The following is a 27236-nucleotide window of genomic DNA, read 5'->3' on the forward strand; positions in this document are numbered from 1 at the left end:
GGGAAGACCAGGGAATTGCTCATATCATAAGAAATGCAGCAATCTGAAATTATTCCCCTCAATGGGCTGGGAGATACAGAAGAGGACATTACCTTTCCAGGCCAATGCCAGCATAAAGGAAAGAAAAGAGAGGGTTTCATGTTTAGTTAAAGTACGAAGTCTTGATATGGCATTTTGGAAGGAAGCAGTCTACCTCAATGTCAGCTACTTCTCTTCCTTGTCAATTTGACTCGTAGGTCTCCAGCATCTGTATGGGACCAGATGTAAGGTGGAGCCTTCTTTAGCTGTGAGATATGTAGCTAAGGTTCAAGCCCCTGAGGTTTGGCTGCCGTGTGGATAGTGAGGAGGACATGGTATAGTCCCTTTCAGAGAGATTCAAGAGTAGTCTTTGTTCTTAGTGACTTGTCAAAAGTCCTTTTCATGAATCTCCTTGAAGGTGAATTACTTTTGCAGGAATGCTTTGTGAAAGCATCAGAGTAAACCAACAACTATCTGTGAGAAGATTTAAAGATGCTCATTGCTAAAGACCTGATGAGAGTTCATTATAATGGAATTCACAAGGACATCTGGTTATTTCTGGAACACAGAACACTTTAGGATAATAGCTAGAATTATGACTGATAACGTTATACAAGAACACATGAGAATTTCAGAAATTTCATACAATTTCTAGACCACCTATATTAATAATATTCACCCATACAATATAACCTAAGAAGGCTTATCATCACTTATTTGACAATGCTTTCCATATAATTTAACATACCAAATAAGCCTAATTAGTGTATCATCTCCTTTGTATAAAGAGAGAGAACAAGTCTTTTGAGATATTCCAGGGGCCCTCTGGAAAATCCCCAAATTAGTTCAAGGTCAGAAAGATTTCATCTAGAATTTGATTTTGGAGAGTTTGCCAATAATATCAAAATGCTTTAAAACACTTAGTCAAATAGGATCACAGGTCACAGTGAAACAATACTTAGTTACCTATTTAACCAAAGTGACAATTAGAGACTTCACAGGCAAAATAGAAGGTTACATAGTTGTATATAAAACCTTAGCTCTTTTACTAGAGAAGACTCAGTTTTCTTAAGTTAAGACCTGATGATAAAGATAACATGAAGCGCAGTAAATTATTTTGGTAAAACACAAAATCCTTGCTTTCTAGGCATACTACCCAAAAGATAAAGAAAACCTCACTAGTGGAGAAGTCAAGATGGCGGCGTAGGCAGACTCTGAACTCACCTCCTCCTGCAGACACAGCCAATTTACAACTACTCGTGGAAAAATTACCACTAAGACAGAACTGAAAACTGGATACGAGGAACTCCTGCAACAAAGGACAATCCTAATTGAGGTGGAAGAGGCAGAAACTCCCTTCTGGAGAGAAAAAACACCGCCTTCACAAGCTGCCAGCTTCACGGCCGCCCAGGAGCAGCCCAAAGGTACGCAGCCCTCCCTGGAGACCTGGGGCCCTGAGCCGGGGAGCGCCCCCACTGTAGGCATTTTGTGGACCCAGCACAATTGAGACCAGCGGCATAATATCTGACTTTGCCTGCTACTAAAACATTGGGGAGTACCCCCAGAAAAGCTGGTTCACAAAGAAATTAAAACTGGCTCTTAAAGGGCCCACACGCAAACTCATCCGTTTCAGAAAGCAACCTAAAATCACCAGAAAGAAAGGTGCATAGTGCTTTGGTGAAAAGAGACTCACCTGATAGGCCCTAAGTGCATCTCGGTGAGAGGCAAGACCTCTCCAGGGACTGGGACATTGGCGTCGGTCATTGTTGTGGCCTGGTGTGGGTGTGCTGACACAGACGCCATTGGAGTTCTCCCTGGGACCTGCTAGCCCAAGTCTGCCCCACCCACTAGAGCACCGATTTAATCCAGCTCAGCCAGGGGGGCAGCCCACCCTAGAGACTGGCCCTACCCAACAACAAGCCCTCAAGCAACTTGTGGGCCTGCATAGATTGGTGACTGGATTCTCTGCAGCCTGGCAACTAAGCCAACTTCAGTGGGGCAGGGCAGGCACAAGGAGTGGGTGGAGAGTGTGAGGCAGTGGTGGAGCGTGTGGGGCTCCCGCCGTGGAGAGACTAGGTCCATGTCGGGAGGTCGGGGTGCACACAAGGGGCAGGACTGTGTTGACTGCATGTGTGGACCTGTGGGAGGCAGGGCTTGTCAGCTGCAGAAGACTTGTGCTTCTCAAAGACCCACATGGGGCGGCCCGGCCCCGTGGCTTAGCAGTTAAGTGCGCACGCTCCGCTGCTGGCGGCCCAGCTTCGGATCCCGGTTGTGCACCGATGTACTGCTTCTCCGGCCGTGCTGAGGCCACGTCCCACATGCAGCAACTGGAAGGATGTGCAGCTACGACATACAACTATCTACTGGGGCTTTGGGGGAAAAAATAAATAAATAAAATTATAAAAAAAAAAAGACCCACATAGGGGGTTTGCCCCATCTTCCAAAGCTTGAAACAATTGGGTGCTCCTGTGCCTGAGGCCAGCCCCACCCAGCTGCAATCCTCAGAGAGCTGACAAGAGACCTAAAGGCTGGAGGCTTATAGCAATTGTAAGGCCCTGAGCCTAACAACCTGCCACACTGGGGGCCTACTCACTTAAAAGAAATACTGCAACACAAATGTGGTATTAGAACTTGCAGCCAACTGTGCTGGGGCTCCCCACACCTGATAAAGAGACTGAGGAGCCCACAACAACTACAAACAGCTGAGCATTACAACAGCTGACCATGAGCATAGCTCGGCCCCCCTGGACACCTACAGGGAGAGCAAACAGGCCACAACAGAAGGACACACGTAGCCCACAGAGGGGTCACCCCTGGAACATTGAGAACTGAGGGAAGCACACTGCAGGACTCCTAAGGCATCACTTGTATAAGGTCACCTATCCAAGAGCAGGAGATGTAGCTGACCTACCTAATACGTAGACACAAGCACAGGGAAAGAGACAAAATGAGGAGGCAAAGGAATACATTGCAAGTAAGGGAACAGGACAAAACCCCAGAAAAGGAACTAAGTGAAACAGAAATGAGCAACCTACCTGACAGAGAGTTCAAACTAAGAGTGTCAAGGATGCTCACTGATCTGGGGAGCAGAATAGATGAACTCAGTGAGAATGTCAACAAAGAGATGGAAGATATAAAAAAGAACCAATCAGAAATGAAGAATACGACATTGGAAATGAAAAATTCGCTAGAGGGACTCAAAAGCAGAGTAGAGGATACAGAAGAACGGATCTGTGAGCTGGACAAAAGACTAGAAGAAATTACCCAAGCTGAACAGGTAAAAGAGGAAAGAATTAAAAAGAGTGAGGACAGTCTAAGGGACCTCTGGGACAACATCAAGCACACTAACATCTATGGTATAGGTGTCCCGGAAGGAGAAGAGTGAGACAAAGGGGCAGAGCATCTATTTCAAGAAATAATAGATGAAAACTTCCCTAACCTAAGGAAGGAAACAGACATCCAGGTACAGGAATCACAGAGAGCCCCAAACAAGATAAACTAAAAGAGGCCCACACCAAGACACATCATAATCAAAATGTCCAGAATTAAAGATAAAGAGAGAATCCTAAAAGCTGCCAGAGAAAGACAAGTTACATACAAAGGAAACCCCATAAGGCTATCAGCTAACTTCTCAGCAGAAACCTTACAGGCTAGAAGAGAGTGGCACGATATACTTAAAGTGCTAAAAGGAAAAAACTTACAGCGAGGAATACTCTACCCAGCAAGATTATCATTCAAAATGGAAGGAGAGATCAAAAATTTCCCAGACAAGCAAAAATTAAAGGAGTTTGTCACCAAGAAACCAGTGCTACAAGAAATGTTAAAGGGACTGATTTAAGCGGAAAAGAGAAGACCACAAATAGGAAAACTTATCTATTTCCATGATAAGAGGGTAATGGATACAAATGCACAAAAAAGAGGTTAGATATGATATCAAAAACACAAAAGGAGGGAGGAGGGGAGTTAAAGAGTAGAGCTTTCAGACAGAGGTCAAACTAAAGAGACCATCAATTCTGTATAGAAGGAGAAAGGAACAGAGAAGGACTACTAAAACATTGAGAAAAAAAAAGTTAAAAAGGGCAGTAAGTACATACTTATCAATAGCTACTTTAAATGTCAATGGACTAAATGCTACAATTAAAAGGCATAGGGTGGCTGATTAGATAAAAAAACAAGACCCATATATATGCTGCATGCAAGAGACACACTTCAGACCTAAAGACACTCACAAACTGAAAGTGAAGGGATGGAGAAAAATACTCCATGCAAATGGCAATGAAAAGAAAGCTGGGGTAGCAGTAGTCATATCAGACAAAATAGACTGTAAAACAAAACTGTAAAAAGAGACAAAGAAGGGCATTACATAGTGATCAAGGGAACAATCCAACAAGAGGATATAACACTTGTAAATATCTATGCACCCAATGTAGGGGCACCTAAATATATAAAGCAATTATTAACAGACATAAAAAGAGAAATAGACTGTAACAAAATAATAGTAGGGGACTTTAACACTCCACTTACACCAATGGATAGATCTTCGAAACAGAAGATCAATAAGGAAACATTGGCCTTAAATGATACACTAGAACAGATGGACCTAGTAGATATATACAGAACATTCCATCCAAAAACTGAAGAATACATGTTCTTTTCAAATGCACATGCAACATTCTCCAGGATTGATCACATAATAGGCAACAAAAAAAGTCTCCATAAATTTAAGAAGATTGAAATAATACCAAGCATTTTTTCTGACCACAGCGGAATGAAACTGGAAATCAATTATAGGAAGAAAATCAGAAAAGCCACAAATACATGGAGATTAAACAAAATGCTACTGAACAATGACTGGGTCAACGAAGAAATCAAAGAAGAAATCAAAAAATACCTGGAGACAAATGAAAATGAAAATATGACATTCCAGAATTTATGGGATACAGCAAAAGTGGTTCTAAGAGGGAAGTTTATAGCGATACAGGCCTATCTCAACAAACAAGAAAAATCTCAAATAAACAGTCTAACAAAGCCCTGGAAAAAGAAGAACAAACAAAGCCCAAAATGAGTAGAAGAAGGGAAATAATAAAAATCAGAGCAGAAATAAATGAAATAGAGACCAAAAAAAAAAAAAATAGAAAAAATTAATAAAACCAAGAGCTTGTTCTTTGAAAAGATCAACAAAATTGACAAATCTTTAGCTAGACTCACCAAGAAAAAAAGAGAGAAGGCACAAATAAGTGAAATCAGAAATGAAAGAAGAAAAATTACAACAGACACCTCAGAAATACAAAAGATTATAAGAGAATACTATGAAAAGCTATATGCCAACCAATTCGACAATCTGGAAGAAATGGATAAATTCTTAGAATCATACAATGTTCCAAAACTGGATCCAGAAAAGTAGAGAATTTGAATAGACCAATCACCAGTAAGGAGATTGAAACAGTAATCAAAAACCTCCCCAAAAATAAAAGTCCAAGACCAGACGGCTTCCCTGGTGAATTCTAGCAAACATTCAAAGAAGATTTAATACCTACCCTTCTCAAACTCTTCCAAAAAGTTGAGGAGGGGGGGAAGCTCCCTAACTCATTCTACAAAGCTGACATTACCCTGATACCAAAATCAGCCAAGGACAACACATAAAAGGAAAATTACAGGCCAATATCACTGATGAAAATTGATGCAAAAACCCTCAAGAAAATACTAGCAAATCGCATACAACAATACATTAAAAAGATTATACACCATGATCAAGTGGGATTTATTCCAGGTATGCAGGGATGGTTCAACATTTGCAAATCAATCAACATAATACACCACATTAATAAAATGAAGAATAAAAATCACATGATCATCTCAATAGATGCAGAGAAAGCATTTGACAAGATCCAGCATCCATTTATGATAAAAACTCTGAATAAAATGAGTATAGAAGGAAAGTACCTCAACATAATAAAGGCCATATATGACAAACCCACAGCTAATATCATCCTCAATGGTGAAAAACGGAAAGCTATCCCTCTAAGAACAGGAACCAGACAAGGATGCCCACTGTCACCACTCCTATTTAACATGGTACTGGAAGTCCTAGCCAGAGCAATCAGGCAAGAAAAAGAACAAAAAGGGATCCAAATTGGAAAGGAAGAAGTGAAACTGTCACTATTTGCAGATGATATGATTTTATATATAGAAAACCCTAAAGAATCCACCAGAAAACTTTTAGAAGTAATAAATGAATACGGTAAAGTTGCAGGATACAAAATCAACATACAAAAATCAGTTGCATTTCTATACACTAACAATGAAGTAGCAGAAAGAGAAATTAAGAATACAATCCCATTTACAATTGCAACAAAAAGAATAAAATACCTAGGAATAAACTTAACCAAAGAGGTGAAAGATCTGTACACCAAAAACTATAAAACATTGCTGAAAGAAATTGAAGAAGACACAAAGAAATGGAAAGCTATTCCGTGCTCTTGGATTGGAAGAATTAACATAGTTAAGATGTCCATACTTCCTAAAGCCATCTATAGATTCAATGCAACCCCTATCAAAGTTCCAACAAAATTTTTCACAGAAATTGAACAAAGAATCCTAAAATTTATATGGAACAACAAAAGACCCCGAATAGCTAAAGGAATCCTGAGAAAAAAGAACAAAGCTGGAGGTATCACACTACCTGATTTCAAAATATACTACAAAGCTATAGTAACCAAAACAGCATGGTACTGGCACAAAAACAGACACACAGATCAATGGAATAGAATCGAAAGCCCAGAAATAAACCCACACATCTATGGACAGCTAATCTTTGACAAAGGAGCCAAGAACATACAATGGAGAAAAGAAAGCCTCTTCAGCAAATGGTGTCGGGAAAACTGGATAGCCACATGCAAAAAAATGAAAGTAGATCCTGTACTACTCCACTTCTTAGCATGTGACCAAGTGCTGGAGGAGCTGCCTGGACAAGCAGTGGGTGGTGGTCAGAGGATGGAGCTATGCTGTGGCCTTGGGTAATGAGTGAAATCTTCATGGAGAAGGCAGGACTTGAGTCGAGCTTTGAAGTGTGGTTGGAGGGAAGCAGAAGTGATGTGCCCACAAGGGAACAGAGAGAGTCAATTTGTCTGAGTATAGGAGAGACTGCAGGGAGGCAGTGTTGCCTGATGGTTAAAAACCAGGTCTGGCACTTCCAGCCTGACCCAGTTGCTCTTCCCAGCTGGCATACACTAAGAAACTGTAAAACTGGACAAAATACATGAACTGCTGGACAGCATGCAATGCAGAACTGTGACTCTTAAAAGAAGGGAAACATGCAGTGAGCCACACTTTTACCCTGACTGTCTGCCTGGGGGTACTTTCAGGGTTGTAGTACAGGAAGATGAGCACAGACAGAACCCAGCATCCTGCTGCGCTGAGGAGGCAGCAAGAGAGCTGATGAACGGCCTGGGTGCATGGGATTAAAAGTAGCCAGAGAAAAACACACATGTCTCAGGCTGCTGCTGAGAAGGGGCTGGAGGTCTGCGTGGAGGGTGACCGCGTGTCCTTGGTCCTGGCTGGGTTGTACTTCACACAGGATGAGATTCCATAAGGCCTCCAAGAGTGAGCAGCTGCTGTGGGGCTGAGGGGCTGATGGGGTCACAGGGCTGGGATATGCAGGAGTTGGTGCCCAGCTGGAGCGGAGGGGTGGCTCTGAGCACGCTGGGCATTCAGACCAGGCCACAGGAGCAAGGACCACACTCCAGAGAAAGGTCCACAAGGAAGATTAAGGACAAAACTGAATCAAGCAACTCTAGAAAGAAAACAAAGCCTGGTAAAATCATGAGAGACAGCCAGAAATTTAACTACCTGCCAGAATGAAGTGTTAATATTTGTTAAAGGAAGACAACATAACCCAGAATTCCTGCAATGTATCATCTACAATGTCGACATGAAATAAAAATACACACACACACACACACACACACACACACACGATCCTAGGCAAAACAGCTACTGTTACAGCTACTGAAACAGCTACTGCAAATATGTTTAAGGACTTAAAGCAGACAAAGAGAAATTATTTTTAAAAAAAGTCTAGAACTAAAAAGTACAATATCTGAAATTAAAGAAGTCTTAACAACACATTGGAAAGAAGAGAAGAAAGAGTTGGTGAACTTAAACACAGTCACAACCAATTATCCTGTCTAAGGAACAAAGTGATGACAAGATTTAAAAGTGAACAAGCCTCAGTGACATTGGAGACCTACCCTGGAGGGTAGCATCTAGGGAATAGATTCCCAAAGGACAGGGGAACAGTGATTCACATGACGTGTGATTCTCCTCAGCATCGGTGGAGTTCAGCAACAACGGAGTGGTATCTTTAAAGTGATAAAAAGAAAAATAAAACTGTTAACTCAGAATCAAATCCAGCAATATATTTTTTAAAAAGAGAATATGTGATTGAGTTGAGTTATTCTACAAATCTAAGTCTAGTTTAATATTCAAACTGGTGAGAAAGCATTTGAAGAAATAATGACAGAAATTACCCCAAATTTATTAAAAAAGCATTAAGTTTTCTAAGTCTAAGGAGCTCTTCTAACACCAAGCAGGATAAATACAAGAAAATCACACCCATGCACATAAATAGTCAAATTCTGAAAAGGTAATGTAAAGAGAAAGTATTAAAAGTAGCCAGAGAAAAACACACATTTTGTACAGGGGAACAGTGATCCACATGACGTGTGATTCTCCTCAGCATCGGTGGAGTTCAGCAACAACGGAGTGGTATCTTTAAAGTGCTAAAAAGAAAAATAAAACTGTTAACTCAGAATCAAATCCAGCAATATATTTTTTAAAAAGAGAATATGTGATTGAGTTGAGTTATTCTACAAATCTAAGTCTAGTTTAATATTCAAAAATCTAGTGACACAATTCAAGACATTAACAGAAAAAGGAGAAAACCATATGATCATCTCAATAGACGTAGAGAAAAAGCATTTGATAGAATTAAAAACTTGCTCATATTATAAACTTTCAGCAAACCCGGATGTAAGCGTACTTTTACTGCCATCATCAGTTAATATATATACCGAATGCTTTCTTTCCAAATTCAGGAAAAGGCAAATACGTCTACCATCAACATTTCTAAGGAATAAAAAGGATATAAAAGAAATAAAGTTTGGAAAGGAAGAACAAAAACTGCCTTTTTACAGAAAATAAAATTGTGTATATAAAACATCATAAGGAATTTACAAAAAGCTCCTTGTCTAATGCATTTATTCAGCAAACTCACAGGACACCAAGCCAATACATAAAACTCATTTGTATTTCTATATTCTGGCAACGAACAATAGGAAAATCAAATTTAAAAAGTAAAATTTGCTGGGTCTGGTCCGGTGGTGCAGTGATTAAGTGTGCGCGCTCTGCTGCAGCCGCCCGGGGTTTGCCGGTTTGGATCCGGGGCGCGCACCCACGTACTGCTTGTAGAGCCATGCTGTGGCGGTGTCCCATATAAAGTAGAGGAAGATGGGCACGGATGTTAGCCCAGGGCCAATTTTCCTCAGCAAAAAGAGGAGGATTGGCATCAGATGTTAGCTCAGTGCTGATCTTTCTCACACACACACACACACACAAAAGTAAAATTTGCAATAGCATCAAATATCTAGGAGTAATCTAAGAAAAAATGTCCACAACCACTACACTGAAAACTACAAAGCATTGCTGAGAGAAATTAAACAAGACCTACGTAAGCGAAGCTGTATACCATGTTTGCTTTGTAAGAGCCAATATTGTTAAGATGTCAAATCTCCCCAAATTGACCTGCAGACTCAGTCCAATCCTTAATCAAATTTCCAGCTATTTTTTAGATATTGACAAGTAGATTCCCAAATTTACATGCAAATGCAAAAGAATAGACAACACCAATACTTTTTTTTTTTATTGATGTTTTAATGGTTTCTAACATTGTGAAATTTTTGGGTTGTACATTTTTGTTTGTCCATCACCATATATATGACTCCCTTCAGCCCTTGTGCCCACCCCCCACCCCCACTGCCCCTGGTAACCACAGTCCAGTTTTCTCTGTCCATGTGTTGGTTTATATTCCACATATGAGTGAGATCATACAGTGTTTGTCTTTCTCTTTCTGGCTTATTTCACTTAACATAATACGCTCCAGGCCCATCCATGTTGTTGCAAATGGGACGATTTTGTCTTTTTTTATGGCTGAGTAGTATTCCATTGTATATATATACCACATTTTCCTAATCCAATTGTCAGTCGAGGGACACTTAGGTTGCTTCCACTTCTTGGCTATGGTGAATAATGCTGCAATGAACATAGGGGTGCATAAGCCTCTTTGGATTGTTGATTTCAGGTTCGTTGGATAGATTCCCAGTAGTGGGATGGCTGGATCATAGGGCATCTCTATTTTTAATTCTTTGAGGAATCTCCATACCGTTTTCCATAGAGGCTGCACCAATTTGCATTCCCACCAGCTATGTATGAGGGTTCCTGTTTCTCCACATCCTCTCCAACATTTGTTGTTTTTTGTCTTAACACCAATACTTTTTAATAAGAGTTGGAATAGCAGTTTCCTCAGGGGGCAGGGAAGTGGGCGTGGACTAGGAAGACGTATGAGAAAATCGTCTGAAGCCCTGGAAACTTTTGCTTCTGAGCTGGGTGGTTGTTACATAGGCATACATGTAAATAAAAATCCATCAAACTGTACAATTAAAATTAATGCACCTTAAACAATTTATAAGTAGTAACTCCAGACAAAAAGACACAATGGAAAAATAAACAAAAAATGTCATAATGTAATGTAAAAATATTTAGTATTGATCCACAATGAATACACTATATCACAAATCTGTGATATAAAGCTAAAGCAATACTTAAAGGAATATTTATAATCTTAAATGATTATATTTGAAAAAAATAATTAATGAGCTCATATTCCTATTCCAGAAATTAGGACAAGAACAACCCAATACATCCAAAGAAACCAAAAGGAAAGGAATAATAATAATACAGAAATCACTGAAATGGAAATGGAAAGAATAATATAAAAGATTAGCAACTGAAGATCTGTTGTTTTGAACAGGCTCGTGATATAAACAAACCATTGGCACGTATGATCCAGGCAGAAGACGGAAAGTCCATATAAGAAATATTAGCATTGATAAGGGCAAGAGAAGTGCAAACACAGTTGAAAGTGAAACCGTAAGCAAATACAAACACATCGTAAGCAAGTTAATGTGATAACAAAAAACAAATGAGAAATTTCCTCGGGAAAGTAGAGGAATCCTCCTTATTCGTGGTGTCGCTTTCTGCACTTTCAGTTCCCATTGGTCAACCGTGCTCCAGAAGCAGATGATTCTCCTCCTGACATGTTGTTAGAAGGTCAATAGTAGCCCAACGCTACGTCACAGTGCCTGTGTCATTCCCCTCGCTTCGCCTCATCACGTAGGCACTGTATCCTCTCACATAATCACAAAAAGAAGGGCGAGTACAGTCGAGTAAGATATTTTGAGAGAGAGACCACATTCACATAACTTGTATTACAGTATATTATTATAATTGTCCCACTTTATTATTAATTATTGTTGTTAGTCTCTTATTGTGCCTAATTTATAAATTAAACTTGATCATAGGTATGTATGTATAGGAAAAAACATAGCATATATAGGGTTTGGTACTATCCGTGGTTTCAGGCATCCACTGGGGGTCTTAGAACGTATCCCCCATGGATAAGGGGGACTACTGTAATCAACATATTTTGTTAAAGGTAAACTAGAAAGTCAAAAGTACAGCGAACTCAGCACTTAGCAGTGAAACTTTAGAAACATCTGTGTTAACATCAAGATGAGACAAGGATGCCCACAGTTACAACTCACGTGTCGCATTGAACTGAAGTCCTTGCCAAAGTGTGTAAGACAGGAAGAAGAAACAAGAGTTATAAGAACTGAAAAGGAAGAAATATGAATGACGTTATTCTCTGAGTTCACTAAATTTACTGAAGAACATATCAAAATTCAAAAAACAACAAAATCCCCATATATTACCAATTCCAATCAGAAAATTTGAAGAGCTAACAGGAGAAAAATCCCATTCTCAATTATATAACAAATTAGAATGTCCCCACCTCTGTGCGTGTCCCTTTGTGTACATAATATATAACAGCTCTGTAGGGGAATCATCAGATAAGCACAAAAAGGAAGGCCCCAAGTTAGTGTGAACAGATGAGAAGAGTCATTATCACAACATAAGTAATTCCCCTCAAGTCAATTAACAAATTAAATGCAATTCCAGTAGAATAGGGATTTTTGCAGAACTTAGTAAGCTCATCCTAATATAAATACAGAAAAGCAAAAGACCAAGCAGAGCCAAGAGACAATTTTAAAGAAGAACAAGTGGGAGTCATCTTAGGAGATGTCCAGACTTGTGAGGAAGATAGGTAGTTTAGGCCCATGTGGTACTGGAACAGGGATGGGCAGAAAGACAAGGGACTAGAACCAGAAGCAGATCCAGAGACATGCGGAACCGGGTTGTGACCGGAGTGGGATTATAGACTGATGGGTAAAAAAATGGGTTACTAAGTACGTGGTGCTGGGGAGACTGGCTTTACATATAGAAAATAACAAAATCAGATTCTCATCTCACACCATCCATAAAAACACATTTCACGTATATTCATGACCTAAATTTGGAAAGCTCTTAGACAGAAACTTCAGCAACTCTTGATAATATTGTGTTAGGAAAAGATTTCTTAAACGGCATATGAATGGCACAAACCATAGAGGAGAGATTGGTAAATTGATTATATTAAAACCAAAAACCTCTACACAAGAGACTCTGTAAGCAAAATGAGAACACAGGCCACAAGTGGTCCAAGTGATTTGTAATAAATTAAACTGATAAACACTCAGAATATAAAAAATAGTTCCTCCAAAAGATAAGAAAAGGAAAAACAGAAACAATAGAAAAATGAACATGGGGCCGGCCCGGTGGTGCAAGTGGTTAGGTGCCCCCGCTCAGCTTTGGCGGCTCGGGGTTCGCCGGTTCGGATCCCGGGTGCACACTGAATCACTGCTTGGCAAGCCATGCTTTGATGGCGTCCCATATAAAGTGGAGGAAGATGGGCACGGACGTTAGCCCAGGGCCAGTCTTCCTCAGCAAAAAAAAGAGGAGGATTGGCAGATGTTAGCACAGGGCTGATATTCCTCACAAAATAAAAGAAAGAAAGAAAAATGAACAAAAGATATAAAAAGAGAATTCAAAGAGAACACAGTCCAAACAGCCAATGAACACAAGAGAAGATGTTGAAACAAATGCAGTGTAAAAGGAGGCAGCATTCCACCTGCAGGTACAGCCTTCAGCTCTGATGGGGAAGGGACCAGGGGCAGGTACCTGGGGAAGGAGGTGGGAAACAGGGGTTCTTAGATGTGTCTAGTTATAGTGCAAAATGTGACAACTTTGACATCACTCAGACAATATCTAGTAAGGCTGAAGTTGAGTGTCATACGCAACTTAGAAATTCCCCTTTCAGGCGTGTGCCTTAGAGAAACCCTTGCACCCGTGTACCAGGAGATTAGTACAAGAATGTGCAGACCCACGATGTTTAAATGGAGTGGACACGTCAACTGCGGTTTTGAAATAATGCAGCAATTAAAATGAGTGAACTAGATCTCCATGTATCAGCATGGATTGATTTAAAGTGTTAAATTTGGGGCTGGCCCTGTTAGCCTAGTGATTATGTTTGCGTGATCTGCTTCAGTGGCCCAGGTTCAGGGGTTCAGATCCCAGGCGCAGACCTACACCGTTCATCAGCCACACTGCAGAGGCAACCCACATACAAAACAGAGGAAGACTGGCACAGATGTTAGCTCAGGGACAACTTTCCTCAAGAAAAAAAAAAAGAGGAAGATTGTCAACAGATGTTAGCACAGGGTGAATCTTCCTCAGCAAAATAAATAAATAAATAAATGAAGTAAAATAAAAAAAAATAATAGAGTGTTAAATTTTTAAAAGCTAGTTATAAAATGTCATATGCCACGTAATCCAATTTATGTGCTATTTAAATACACAGAAGAGTACATATTGGTTTTAAACACATACGTATGGAGCAAAAGTCCAAAACAAGTGTGGAATAATTCATACAACTTGAGAAAGTGTCTCAGGGAGGAGAGGAGGTGGAGTCAGAGGGTGTGTCTGTATTTACCTGTATTGGTGATGATTTACTTAAAAAAAAATTGGTCCATATACAACGGTATAGTAAAATGTTTTCTTCTGTTCAATCTCATGGGAAGCTGGTAGTTGTCTACTATATTATTCTGCTTTTCTGTATATTTGAAATGTTTCACAATTCAAAATAAGGAAAAATGTAAAGCAATAACCAAGTGCTTTTATTATTAATAATAAGGAAGTGAAAGATGCTTAAAAGCAAGAGCTTAGGGACTCTGATTTAGTCACTGAAAACATCTCTCTGTAGACTAAGCAGTGCCCGGGGCATTGGGGCTACAAAATTAGGACAGCACCATCCCGTCCTTGGGGCCTGGCCAAGATACAAATGGGACCACATGGTGGCAGCTGTCAGGGGGGGTGGGAGTCAGACCCCAGACAACTTTGTCCAGGAGACGCAGGGAAGGTTTCATCAAGAAGCTTGGGGAGGAGCCAGGTCCTGCAGGATAAGTAAGTGCTGGCCAGACAGACCAGTTAGGAATGGGGGAAATGCGGGCGCGTGGGGCCCCGTTCAGACAGCTGGACGTCTGAGCCACTCCGGCAGCACCGATGGTGTCTGGGGTTCTGCTAGGCAGGTTGGGAACAGGGCAGTTCTGACCTCAAGCTCCTAGAACTCACCATCCACACTAGAGAGTCAGTGTGTGCACTGTTGTCTGTGAGTTGTAACGCTGTAGGAGGAAAAGTGTAAGAGATACAGGGCTCAACTCTGTCCCCTGAGCTTCTGCATTAGGGGATCGATAGTGAAGGGTTTGGGAGAGAGTGTTAAATACAGAACATCTGTGCACCTTGTCACCAAGGCCCCTAGAGGGGATAGGAAGAGAAACACAGGAGAGAAGGTGTGAGGCAGGGAGCCGGAAAGAGCAGGCTCTCTACCTTACAAGGTAGCTTTGTGCAAATTAGAAAAATGAGAATTAGAAAAGGGCCCTCTGGCCGGCCCCATGGCTTAGCGGTTAAGTGCGCGCGCTCCGCTACTGACTGCCCGGGTTCGGATCCCAGAGCGCACCAACGCACCGCTTTTCCGGCCCTGCTGAGGCCGCATCCCACGTACAGCAACTAGAAGGATGTGCAACTATGACATACAACTATCTACTGGGGCTTTGGGGAAAAAAAAACGAGGAGGATTGGCAATAGATGTTAGCTCAGAGCTAGTCTTCCTCAGCAAAAAGAGGAGGATTAGCATGGATGTTAGCTCAGGGCTGATCTTCCTCACAAAAAAAAAAAAAAAAAAAGAGAAGGGCCCTCTTTTGCCAGAGCACACAGCTTGGCGAGCAGAGTGCAGGATGGACCTCAGACTGGTGCCTTTGTTTAGTGCAAAACCTGTGCAACTGTGTGACAGGCTGAGCAATGGCTCCTTAGACCATGCTCTGGCAAGATAGTGAAGTGGCCTGCCTCTTTGTTGTCTGGGTGTGTGCCCAGCATCTGCTTGGGAGCCGGAAAGGACTGCTCACCCGACTCTTGATCTGGAGACAGCCTGGATGCCCTTGAGTCTTGTCCTCATGGGGGCTCTAGCCCATCCCCCTCAGGAGACCTGACAGGGGCTTCCGTTCCACCCTCCTGGGCTGGGCTCCTAGTTTCCTTCTGTCTTAGTCAGCTTGGGCTGCTATGACAAAAATACCACAGACTGGGCGGCTTAAACAACAGACATTTATTTCTCACAGCTCTGGAGGCTGGAAGTCCAAGATCAAGGTGCTGGCTGTTGGGTTCCCGGTGAGAGCCCTGTTCCTGGCTTGCAGACGGCCGCCTTCTCACTGTGTGCTCACATGGCAGGGCGAGGAAGCTACACATTCTCAAATTACTAATCATCTCCTCACCACCAAGAAAAGCTCTCCATTTCAGCCAGCCATGGGCAGTTCATATTAAGATAGAAATTACCCAGCATTAGAAGAGGATCTTTATCAGGCAATTAAATTTTTAAAATATTATTCCCAGTTAATTTTTTTATTAATAGACTTTTTAAAAGAATAGTTTTAGGTTCACAGCAAAATTGAGAGGAAAGTACAGAGATTTCCCATATACCCCCTGCCCCATACATACACAGCCTCCCCCATTATCAACATGCCCCACCAGAGTGGTATGTTTGTTACAATCGATGAACCTGCATTGACACATCATCATCACCGGAGTCCAGAGTTTACATGAGGGTTCACTCTGGGTGTTGTGCAGTCTTTGGGTTTGGACAAATGTATAATGACATGTGTCCACCCTCACAGTATCTTCAGAGGACATACAGAGTAGTGTCACTGCCCTAAAATCCTCCGTGCCCTGCCTATTCATCCCTCCCTCCTCCCAACCCCTGGCAACCACTGATTTTTTACTGTCTTCATAGTTTTGCCTTTTCTGGAGGCAATGAAATTTTAATAGTAAAATTTCAAGGAGTAACAAAATAATTAAAAAAACAGGATATAAGATATTTTTAGGTATGAGGAAGAGAGAAAGGAATTGCCACGTGGGCTAGTGGGCCCACCATTCTCTCCTGCGTTTCCTACTCTGTGCTGCTGCTGGAGCCAGCTGTTCCCTGCAAGGCTTCAAGACAGCTCATTCTGCCTGCTGGCACTAGACGCGCGGGAGGCTGGAGGGCGTGGTCTGTGTGCGGCCCAGGTGGGCAGGCGATGTTCGAAAGCCCAGGGTCGCTCATGCCGGAAACTCAGGGTGGAAGGGCTCTTACCGCAAACAGATTCCAGACCAGAGGTCCCGGATCTAGAGCTCTGCTGGGCACAGCTCAGTCTGCTCCTGGTCTAGCACACGTAGATTCAACATTCTCTTTCCTAGTTGAAAAAGACAGGTGGCTTCCTTGAAACCACTTTGGATAAAGTGCCAGGTAGAGACCAGTGGGCAGGAGTCCACACACTCAGGCCTCTATCCCAAGCCCCCCGCTGCCTGGGCAGGACACGTAGATCCACTGTCAGCTTCCTCATGTGTCTGATGAGCTACTGTCTCTCCAGAGTATTTATTGACTATAAATTAGAAGGAAAGAGCCACAACCCTTTTTTTATGCACCAAAATCAGGAGTCCTTCACTGGACTAGATTAGTGATAAAAATCTGAAAACAAACAAACAAACAATCAAACAAGCAGTCCTGGTCCTGAAGTCAGGAGAGACCAGATGGCTGCTGGGTGAGCGGGAAGTTTCCGGAGGCCTTTTTCTGGCGGAGAAAAGGCCCCTTCAGGGCACATCACCTTTGGATGCTTTAAAAACCTTCTCTTTAACCCGATCCTGTGCTCAGATCTATCACATTAATAAGCACCCATGAAATCTTTGCCCATATGGATTCATGTATAAAACATAATGCGTTCACACTAGGAAGAATCACATTAAAGGAACAGTACTTGAACTTGGGAGACTCTGAAGAAATGAAATTTTACAAAAGCAGCAGGCAATAAACCTCTAGTTGCAGTTGGCTCTGCAGGAATTAAATGCTGATGTGTTGCAGAATTAGGATGTTCAAGACTATTTTGTTTCCCAAGTAGGAGAAGGATATTTGAAACCATTTTTTGTCTTTCTAAACACCTTTTGCACAAACTTTACTCTGCAGTTCTACAAACGGAAGACTCGAAAGTGTAATCCGAGACTGCCCTGTGCAAACCCTCGTTTTACAGGTAAGGAAACAGTCAGGAGAGGCTGACACCTTCCTGAGGTTGTAGGGCCAGTGTTACTGCAGCCCCGAGGCTGGCATCAGGTCTCCTCAGCACCAGGCAGGTACTCTTTCCACTACACCACGTTTCCCTGTTCTCAAGGAGAAGACATTTACGATCTGACTATTCTCAATGCAGCCATGACCATTGTGGCTGGTCCAGCACAGGATGTCCAGCCCGCTGGCTTCCTTCTTTTCTCTTTAGCACAAGAAATGCAAAGTAGGTAGAAGAGCAATCGTTACATGGACCGCACTGCAGCCCCTCCCTTCCTGAGAAGACGTAAGCAACGTATTAAACACATTCTGGCTATTGTCCATGCTCAGAGCTGTGCATCTGTGTCACGTGGGACGGACAAACAGACCCTTCCAGAGAGGACATTCTGAGATCTGTGACATCCTTCTCCACATACAAGACGCTGGTGCCCAGGGGGAACCCGCCTCACCCAGGCTTTGCTTTTCCTGAGGAGGCTGCCCACTTTCAGTAGACCACAACCTGATGGTCTCCCCGCAGGCAGTATTTACCATGGCCATGGATGCCCATTCTAGTGCCAGAGTGTATGAACCATGTCTTTGATTATCTGTATCTGCTGCTTTGACATCTGGGGACTTGCTGACCCTGGGGGACTGCCCCTCCCAGGGCTGGTCAATTCCCAGAGACAGTAAACAACTCAACCTTTCCAGGGAAAACCAAACAATCCAGAGCCCACCCCCACCCACCTCCTTCATCAGTTTCACACTCAGGCCACTATCGCCTCCGCCAATCACCCCAGGGCCAGGTACCAGACAACTAGGGATGCCCCTCTTTCTCAGAGTCCACTGAAATTATTCAAATAGTCAGTCCTAAGCCTGCTTACCCTGCCTTACCTGTTCCTTCCCAAGGAAACCACAACAAAGTCTCCTGCCCATGTTTCCCCCTGCTCCGTTTGCCTCCTGACCCATCCTGGTGCTTCCCCGTGTGGCCCTGCCTTGGGTGGTGTGCTCCTCCTCTTGGCAACTGTGAATAATAAACTGTCTTTTCAATGGCCATCATCTCCTGGTTTTTTGGCCTTACTATACCCCAAATTTTCTATTAATATGCTATATTTTAAAACACAGAGATGCCAGCATCCATATTGGCAAATCATTTGCCCATACGCTTAGGTAGTTCATGGTTAAACCAGGCTCCTTTCTCTGGGCATCGCACAGCTTCCAGGCAGGTTTCTTCTTTGGCACACTTGACTGGGACTGGAACAGCCACACTTCTGATCCCACCCAGAGCCGCCGTCTCTGAAGGAGGGCATTTACACATGGGCAAGTCCTGGTGTGGGGAAAAAAATCACTTCAAAAGCTACTCTCATTGGCCTTTTCCACCTTTCATCTCCTGGACTCATAATTTAAATTCCTTTCTGTTAGTGGAGCTAAGTGGTGGCTGAAGTCCTGACCCTGACTCCTCCTGTCTCCACTCTGGACTCAGGTGCCTGACGTGAGCAATATCCTTGCTCTCCATTACCTTGCAAAGGTGGCTGCCAGGCTCCGAGCATGCAGGCTGTAGGACAGACTGACCTGGGTTCAAATGACAGGGAAGCTGCTGCTGGTTCTTCTTCGCAAGAGGACAAGGGAGAGGACAAAGAGAAGGTCATGTGGAGTGAGCAGAGAAAAGAAAGTTAATGGAGACCATGGACAATGGGCTAGACAAGCCTCACTTCAAATCCTTACTCTTTCTCTTAATAGCTGTGTGATCTCAGGCAAATTACTTAACCTCTCTGAGCCTCAACTTCTTCACAGGTAAGATGAGAAGGAAAAAATAGGAAGTAACATTTACTGAGCAATTTCAATGTACCATTGCTTTGAGTGCTTTATGTTATTAACGAATGTGATCCTCCAGACACTCTTATGATGCAGGTCCTGCTCTAGAGATGAAGGAACCGGGGAGAAGAGGTCAGGATGTATATCCAGGCAGCCTGTGTCAGGGCCTAGCCCCTGACCACGGCAGCACGAACTTAACAGAATGTCGGCCTGCAGTCAGGACCCAGAGCGGTCATTGACTGTGGCAGGGAGCTGGGGCTGTTCCTATTCATGAGCAGCAGCTGCTAGTGCTGGGAGGGAGTAAAGCCGCTCCCACGGGTGTGGTCACACCCAGTGTGCGATGCCTCCTCCCTGCACCAGGAGGGACGGAGGCCGGCTCAGGTAGCTGCTCCTGCTAGGGGCTCACTGAGGGCCAAGGGCTCAGGCCTGGCTGGGAGCAGGGTGTTGGCCCCTCACCTTGACCTCAGGAGGGGTTGGAAACCCACAGGCATCACCCTTGGCCGTCACCTGGTCCCGAGCCCATGCTGCCCCATACTCACGGTGCCATGGCAGAAATCGTCTCTCAAGAAATGGTTCTCAAGTTCTTCCCTGCCTTCATTCAACCTTGAGTGTGACACGGCCCTTCAGTCATGTTTTGTTAGATGAGTGATTCTCCTGAGGAGGGATGGGGCAGGGGCGGCTGGATGCCTGGAGGAGGAAGGAGGAGGAGGGTGATGTGTAATGCAGCCCCACCCTGGCCAGGGTCAGCCTTGCGGTCCCTCGGCCTCAGCAGACCTCAGTGGTGTTTTCACGGCAGCAGCCAGGCTGGCACTGGCCGGGAAGATGAGGTTACCTGGCAAGGGGGTGGGGCCACGCCAAATGGGTGCAGGAGAAATGAGATGAACACAAAGGTCCTGCTAACTGGAGCATAAACTCACTCCTCTTAAGTGATGGGTAGCTGTGGGGATGCAGCGACAAGTCAATAAAACTAAGATTCTAATCAGGCTGGACTGCGTTGGGGGGTTCAAAGCATAGGAGGATGAGCTTGGATCTGACTGTGAGCCCCACCTCACCTGCAACAGGTGGAATATACTCCCATGGTCCTCTTGGGGCTCCTGGCTGTGCCCAGGCTGAAATGCTGACAGAATGTGCAACTGAAGGCTCACGGGTGCTGGCCCTCACCCCTTGCTTCAGAAGGGGGCTAAATTGGCAGTGCCTGGGCAGAAAGACGAACGCTGGTGTCCTAGCTTCGCACCAGCCCCCACTCCCCCCTCAGGGCCTGTTTCTCACCTTGGACACCAAGACGCCCATGTCTGCTGGTTGGTATGGCTTCCTCATCAGTTTGTAAGGAGCTAGGAGGTTCTCCTGGAGAGTTGTTTGAGGAAATCAGATTTTTGGAAATTGAATCGTATTTCAAATGCATTGGGTCAGCCTCTGTTTAAAGGTTGCCTTCTAGAAAATTCTCCTATAATGCAAGGAATCATTTCACAGCACAAGTAGGAGCTCACTCCTAAGACATAACTCGCTGCCATCAGCTAGATTTTACCAAATCTTTAAGACTTCCCAGATGTGACAGTATATGAGTGACTCAGAAACCACTCAGAGTAAAAAGATGGAAAAACGTGGAAAAAGTTCTTGTCGCTTCTTTTCTTATTAACAGGGTAGATCATAAAGTGACATTGAGTGAGTGAGAGAAGGCGGGTGTCCTGATGCCTCTGACATTGTCCTGGCTGGAATGCAAAGCACGTTAAGGGGAAAACACAGCCTCACTTGTAGAGGACGACGCTGTGGGTCAGTGGAAGACGAGGCGTCTGGAGTCAGCAAAGACGACTTGGATGGAATTGATTCCCATCTCCATCCTAAACAGCAGGCTTGTATTGGGCAAGTTTTGTAACTCTGTGATCCTCAGTTTCTTCATCTGTAAAATGGGAATAGTAGTTCTCTCACAAGGTTGTTTTGAAGATTTTAATCAATAATCAAGAATTGCTTGATTAATATTCATTTTCCCCTCTTCCCTTACTAACCACATTTTAGAGGAAATACCGGAAAGGGGCAGCTCAGCTGTCAGAACACCTCCCACTCTCTGTGGTGTGGGGTGTCTCTGGGGAGGAAGGCTGCTCTCTCTTCTGGGACTCTGGCATATTTTTATTTTATTTTTTTCTCTCCTGCTTCTTGCAGGCCAGATTAAATGAATATTTTACTCATTAAATGCTTCCAAGGTACACAAAAGAGAGTGAAGGAAAAACCCCAGGTAGGAAAGGATCAGAAGTTCCTGCTGTTCCTCATTGTTCTTTGTGAGGTGAACCTTGGCTGGCCCCGCCCCTCCCTGGGTCTCTGTATCCTTATATGTGAAATGACCCCTAAGATGCCTTTCACCCTGAACCTTCTATGATCCATTCTCACTCTCTCCCACCCGTGGGGTTTTCTAAGCACTTTGGTTCTTTAACTCACTTGATCCTTTCAGCAACAACCCTGTAAGGTAGGCACTGTTCTCCCTTTCACAGATCAGGAAACTGAGGCACAGAGGGTTGAGCACAGTGCTCAAGGTCACGAGCGAGGGAGTGGCAGAGCTGGACCCAGGCCAGCGGTCTGGCTCCAGAGTCTGGGCTCGTTCTGCTGCGTGCTTTTCCACATTAATCACCTAACCAAACTTAGTGTGAGAAAACTAAAGTCAGAAAAGCCTGGCTCCACAGCTCTCCAGCCCCTTCCCTAAGCAGGGTATTTTAACCACAGTTCCTCTGGAAGAGAGACATGTGACCCATGGGGTCCTTCAGACAATCACTCCTTCCCTCTCTTGTCCTCATCCAGAGGAGGATTTAGAACAAAAATTCCATCGTCTGTCCCCTCGTCTTGGGACTATGACTGCGGCTGAGACCCTGCAACACAAATTCAGTGCGAGGAGGACAAAGTCAGCAAGGTTCTGGACCCACACTCTGGGGCTTTGGATGGCAGAGCCCAGGGACAGGACAGCCAGGATCTCTGAGCCACAGTGCACAAAGGGATTAGTCAGGCAAGGCCATGACCCAAAGTGGCCAGATGGATGGACGTGGCTGCTCAGATCCCAGGGAGCTGCCTTGGGTGGTAGTCAGCCCCAGGAGCTCCGTATCCTACTGTGAGTGAGACACTGCAGGAGGCTCTTTTCCTCCACCCTATCACCAGTGAAGGGCGCTACCTGGGAGGTACTGAGCACCAAGGAACGGTCTGCTGGGTGTGTGACCAGCAGGATCTAATGGGGCTCCCAAGATCCCAGCTACTCTGTGGGGTCCAGGGCACGGCCTCGGGGCTAACGAACAGAGGATCCAGGGAGGTACTGAAGAAAGACCCCGTGGATATTTGCAACTCATGGGCTACTTAGGCACTGAGGACATGTGAGGCGTGAGGCTGGGCCTCCAAATCCTGAGTCTCAGGGGATTGACTCAACTCCAAACTCCACTGAATGGTGGGGCTAAGATTTCTGTCCACTTTCTTCTTCAGAATTGGCCCAAGGACTGAGAGCATAGGGATCTGCACCACGCAAGTACAAGGGGCGAAATATAGGTAACCGCAGAGGACAGAGTAGAAGAAAGACTGCAGGGGCTGACACTGCTGAGCTTTTGCAGGTGGGCAATAGGTGGTGGGAAGTCGATGGGACATCCACGGTAATGATTCTTACCTACTAGCAATAAGCATAGTGGATCCCAAGGAAACCCGTATTCACCTTTGGTGAAAGACTGTTTTTCCATTGTACCAATTCCAAATAAGCCAATTAACTGATCATTAGCAGGTGGGTAACTTCTATAATTTAAAAGTAGAGTTCATTCATAAGTTTGAAATCAATTTGGTGGTCTTGACTAGTATTTATAAAAAATGAAATGGAGTACATTAAAAAATATCCATGCAGTGCAGGTGATAAGATTAAATACTTTTTCATGAAATGTTTGTTCTAGCTTATATAGAGAGGCATCTGTGTGTGTTTACTGAGTTGCACTCAAAATGCACTGTGTGTTTCCATCAAAAAAGGTGGAGAGCCACTCCTCCAAGCATTTGCTGAGCAAGTAGGACAAGCCAGTTTCTGTGACAAAAGCTAGGGCTTTAAAAGGTCAGCTCTGCTCTAGGACAAGCTTGGTGGGCAGAAGGACCGGATATGTGTCCAGCATGCTATCAGGGGAAAAAGGAAAGCATCACGGAGGCACGAGGAGCAGAACGATGGGCCCTTCAGGATGGATAGGAGTGCTGGGGCAGCCCTAGCAAAATGTTAACATTGTACACTGAACATATAGTTTACATGTTTACTACCTTCCAAACATTCGGGTTACATTTGAAATTTCTTTAGGGTGCCAGATCTTATGCCATTCCCTTTGTGTTGACTTCCAGTGTAATCTCATGGGGGCCCAAGAGCTGGAGCTACCTGGAAGTTAAATCGATGCCCAAAGACATATTCTTTCAGCTACAATAATTTTTCTTATAAAAGAACATCAGGGGCTGGCCCCGTGGCTTAGTGGTTAAGTGTGCACGCTCCGCTACTGGCGGCCCAGGTTTGGATCCTGGGCACGCACCGACACACCGCTTCTCCGGCCATGCTGAGGCTGCGTCCCACATACAGCAACTAGAAGGATGTGCAACTATGACATACAACTATCTACTGGGGCTTTGGGGGAAAAAAAAAAGGAGAAGGATTGGCAATAGATGTTAGCTCAGAGCCGGTCTTCCTCAGCAAAAAGAGGAGGATTAGCAGGGATGTTAGCTCAGGGCTGATCTTCCTCACACACACAAAAAAAAGAACATCAAATATCTGCTTGCACTTGAAGAAATTTAAACAAGTGTCTTTTAGGAATGTAGTGTTCTCTTTTGGCATTTTATGTTTTGCAGTGGTGGTGAGACTTTCTCTGACTGAAGTAATGTGGTAATGTCATAATATCTTTGCTTCCAAATAAATATGTTACCAAAAAACAACTTCTGTTTCACAACTACTGTTGTTCAATGACAGTCCTTGAACCTGTCAAGCACAGCCAGTTGCCGTCTTCTGCACTCTACAAGTCTTGACTTTTGTGTCATCCTAATAACCTCTCAAAGAAGCCCTCAGGACATTTAAGACTAGCTCATCAATTAAGCTTTCTGGGAGTGGTGTGAATGTGAAAATTGGAGATGTCAGTCAATCTAAGAAAGACTAGCACAAATAGGGCCTATGGGTGTGATTCAAGAGATGTATCTATGATACCAAAGGCATAGACCACGGATTACCAACCACAGAAAGCGAAAACTCACCCATCCACTCTGCCAGGGCCAGATGGCAATTTCTGACTGGTAGAATGTTGTCTTCGGTTTAGAGTATTCCTTCACAGGGTTGCTTCTTCAAAGCGAAGAAAGTGGCTTAAGGCCTTTAAAGGAGTTTTGGTATATTTAGAGAGAAACTAGTTCATAAGCTGGCATACAATTTATACATTCTTTAAAAATAGTCATTTATAGTTTGACTCTCTGAATTGTGACTGTTTTGTACAGGCTTTCTTCCAAGTGGTTGTCACTGTGGTACAATTTTGTTATTTGGTTTTAGTCAAAAGTCTTCTTGGAGTGGCCATAAACTTTTCCCCAACTTTTTTATTACGAAAAAATATAGAATGGCTGTTGAAAGAATAGTGCAATGAAAACCAATTTACCTTCTGTCTGGATTCAACAATTGCTACTTTTTCGCTATCTATGTATACACACAGATATGTATATACTTAACACATATAAATATATAAATGTATGTAAACATGTAAATATAGAATATACAAATATTGGAACAGAATCAAGAGCCCAGAAATAAACCCACACATCTATGGACAGCTAATATTCAACAAGGGAGCCAAGAACATAAAATGGAGAAAGGAAAGTCTCTTCAATAAATGGTGTTGGGAAAACTGGACAGCTACATGTAGAAGAATGAAAGTGGACCATTATCTTACACCACACACAAAAATTAACTCGAAATGGATTAAAGACTTGAATGTAAGTCCTGAAACCATGAAACTTCTAGAAGAAAACATAGGCAGCACGCTCTTTGACATCAGTCTTAGCAGCATATTTTCAAGTACCATGTCTGACCAGGCAAGAGAAACAATAGAAAAAATAAACAAATGGGATTACATCAAGCTAAAAAGCTTCTGCACAGCAAAGGAAACCATAAACAAAATGAAAAGACAAGATATTTGCAAACTATATATCTGATAAGGTGTTAATATCCAAACTATATAAAGAACTCTTGCATATCAACAACAAAAAAACTAACAACCTAATTAAAAATTGGGCAAAAGATCTGAACAGACATTTCTCCAAAGAAGATATACAGATGGCCAACAGGCACATGAAAAGATGTTCAATGTCACTAACTATCAGGGAAATGCAAATCAAAACTACAATGAGATATCACCTCATGCCCGTCAGTATGGCTGTAATTAACAAGACAGGAAATAATAAGTGTTGGAGAGGATGTGGAGAGAAGGGAACTCTCATACACTGCTGGTGGGAGTGCAAACTGGTGCAGCCACTATGGAAAACAGTATGGGGAGTCCTCAAAAAATTAAGAATAGAACTACCATACAATCCAGCTATTCCACTGCTGGGTATTTATCCAAAGAACATGAAAACACAAATGCCTAAAGGTATATGCACCCCTATGTTCATTGCAGCATTATTCACAATAGCCAAGACTTGGAAGCAACCTAGGTTGAATGGACAAAGGGATGAATGGATAAAGAAGATGTAGTATATATACACAATGGAATACTACTCAGCCATTAAAAAGGATGAAATATGGCTATTTGTGACAACATGGATGGAGCTTGAGGGTATTATGCTAAGTGAAATAAGTAAGAAGGAGAAAGTCAAATACTGTATGATCTCACTCATAAATAGAGGATAAAAGCAACAACAAACAAACACATAGAGAAAGAGACTGGATTGGTGGTTACCAGAAGGGAGGGGAGAGGGAGGGGGGCGAAAGGGATGATTAGGCATATGTGTGTAGTGATGGATTGTAATTAGTCTTTGGGTGGTGAACATGATGTGATCTACACAGAAATTGAAATAGAATGATGTATACTAGAAATTTATATAATGTTCTAAACCAATGTTACTGCAATAAAAAAGAATATACAGATATAATACTTATAGTTTAGATAAATGTATTATTTACTATAAATAAAACATAAATGTTATTATATAATATTAAATTGTAAACACGTATGTTGCTAAATGTTTGAAAATAAGTTTAGGCATTGTGATGTTTCACCCCTACATACTTTAGAATGTTTGCCATAAAAGTAAAAACAGTTTCCTGTATAACTACAATACCATTATCACTACTAAAAAAATTAACAATCCATATCTAGTATCCAGTCCGTATTCAAATTTCTCTAATTGTTTCAAGAATGTTTTTATAGTTGTTTGTTATTTTTTAAACCAGGATCCAATCTAGGGTCATGCATTGCAACTTATTGTTATGTCTCTTTAGTCTTTTTTAAATTTAAACCAGCACTGTCCATGTATGTAATTTTAAATATTCTAGTAGCCACATTAACAAGTAAAAAGCAACAGTTGAAATTAATTTTAATCATATATTTATTTAATCTACCCTATAAAA

At 42.9% G+C, this 27236-nt stretch overlaps 1 long non-coding RNA gene across 1 annotated transcript in view; it reads right to left on the minus strand.

The window, feature by feature from the left end:
- Window positions 1-18618: 18618 nt before the first annotated feature.
- Window positions 18619-27236, minus strand: part of LOC147915348 (uncharacterized) — a 68510-nt gene continuing 59892 nt past the window's right edge. The window contains exons 4-6 of the long non-coding RNA XR_015553922.1: window positions 24881-24993; window positions 20710-21554; window positions 18619-20344 (exon numbers count right to left, since the gene is read on the minus strand). This is a non-coding gene — a long non-coding RNA (uncharacterized LOC147915348). The remainder of the gene's footprint in view (window positions 20345-20709; window positions 21555-24880; window positions 24994-27236) is intronic.

Source organism: Ceratotherium simum, chromosome 13 (assembly GCF_057802395.1).
Source record: "Ceratotherium simum simum isolate JZ-2026a chromosome 13, ASM5780239v1, whole genome shotgun sequence".
NCBI classification, from domain to species: Eukaryota; Metazoa; Chordata; class Mammalia; order Perissodactyla; family Rhinocerotidae; genus Ceratotherium; species Ceratotherium simum.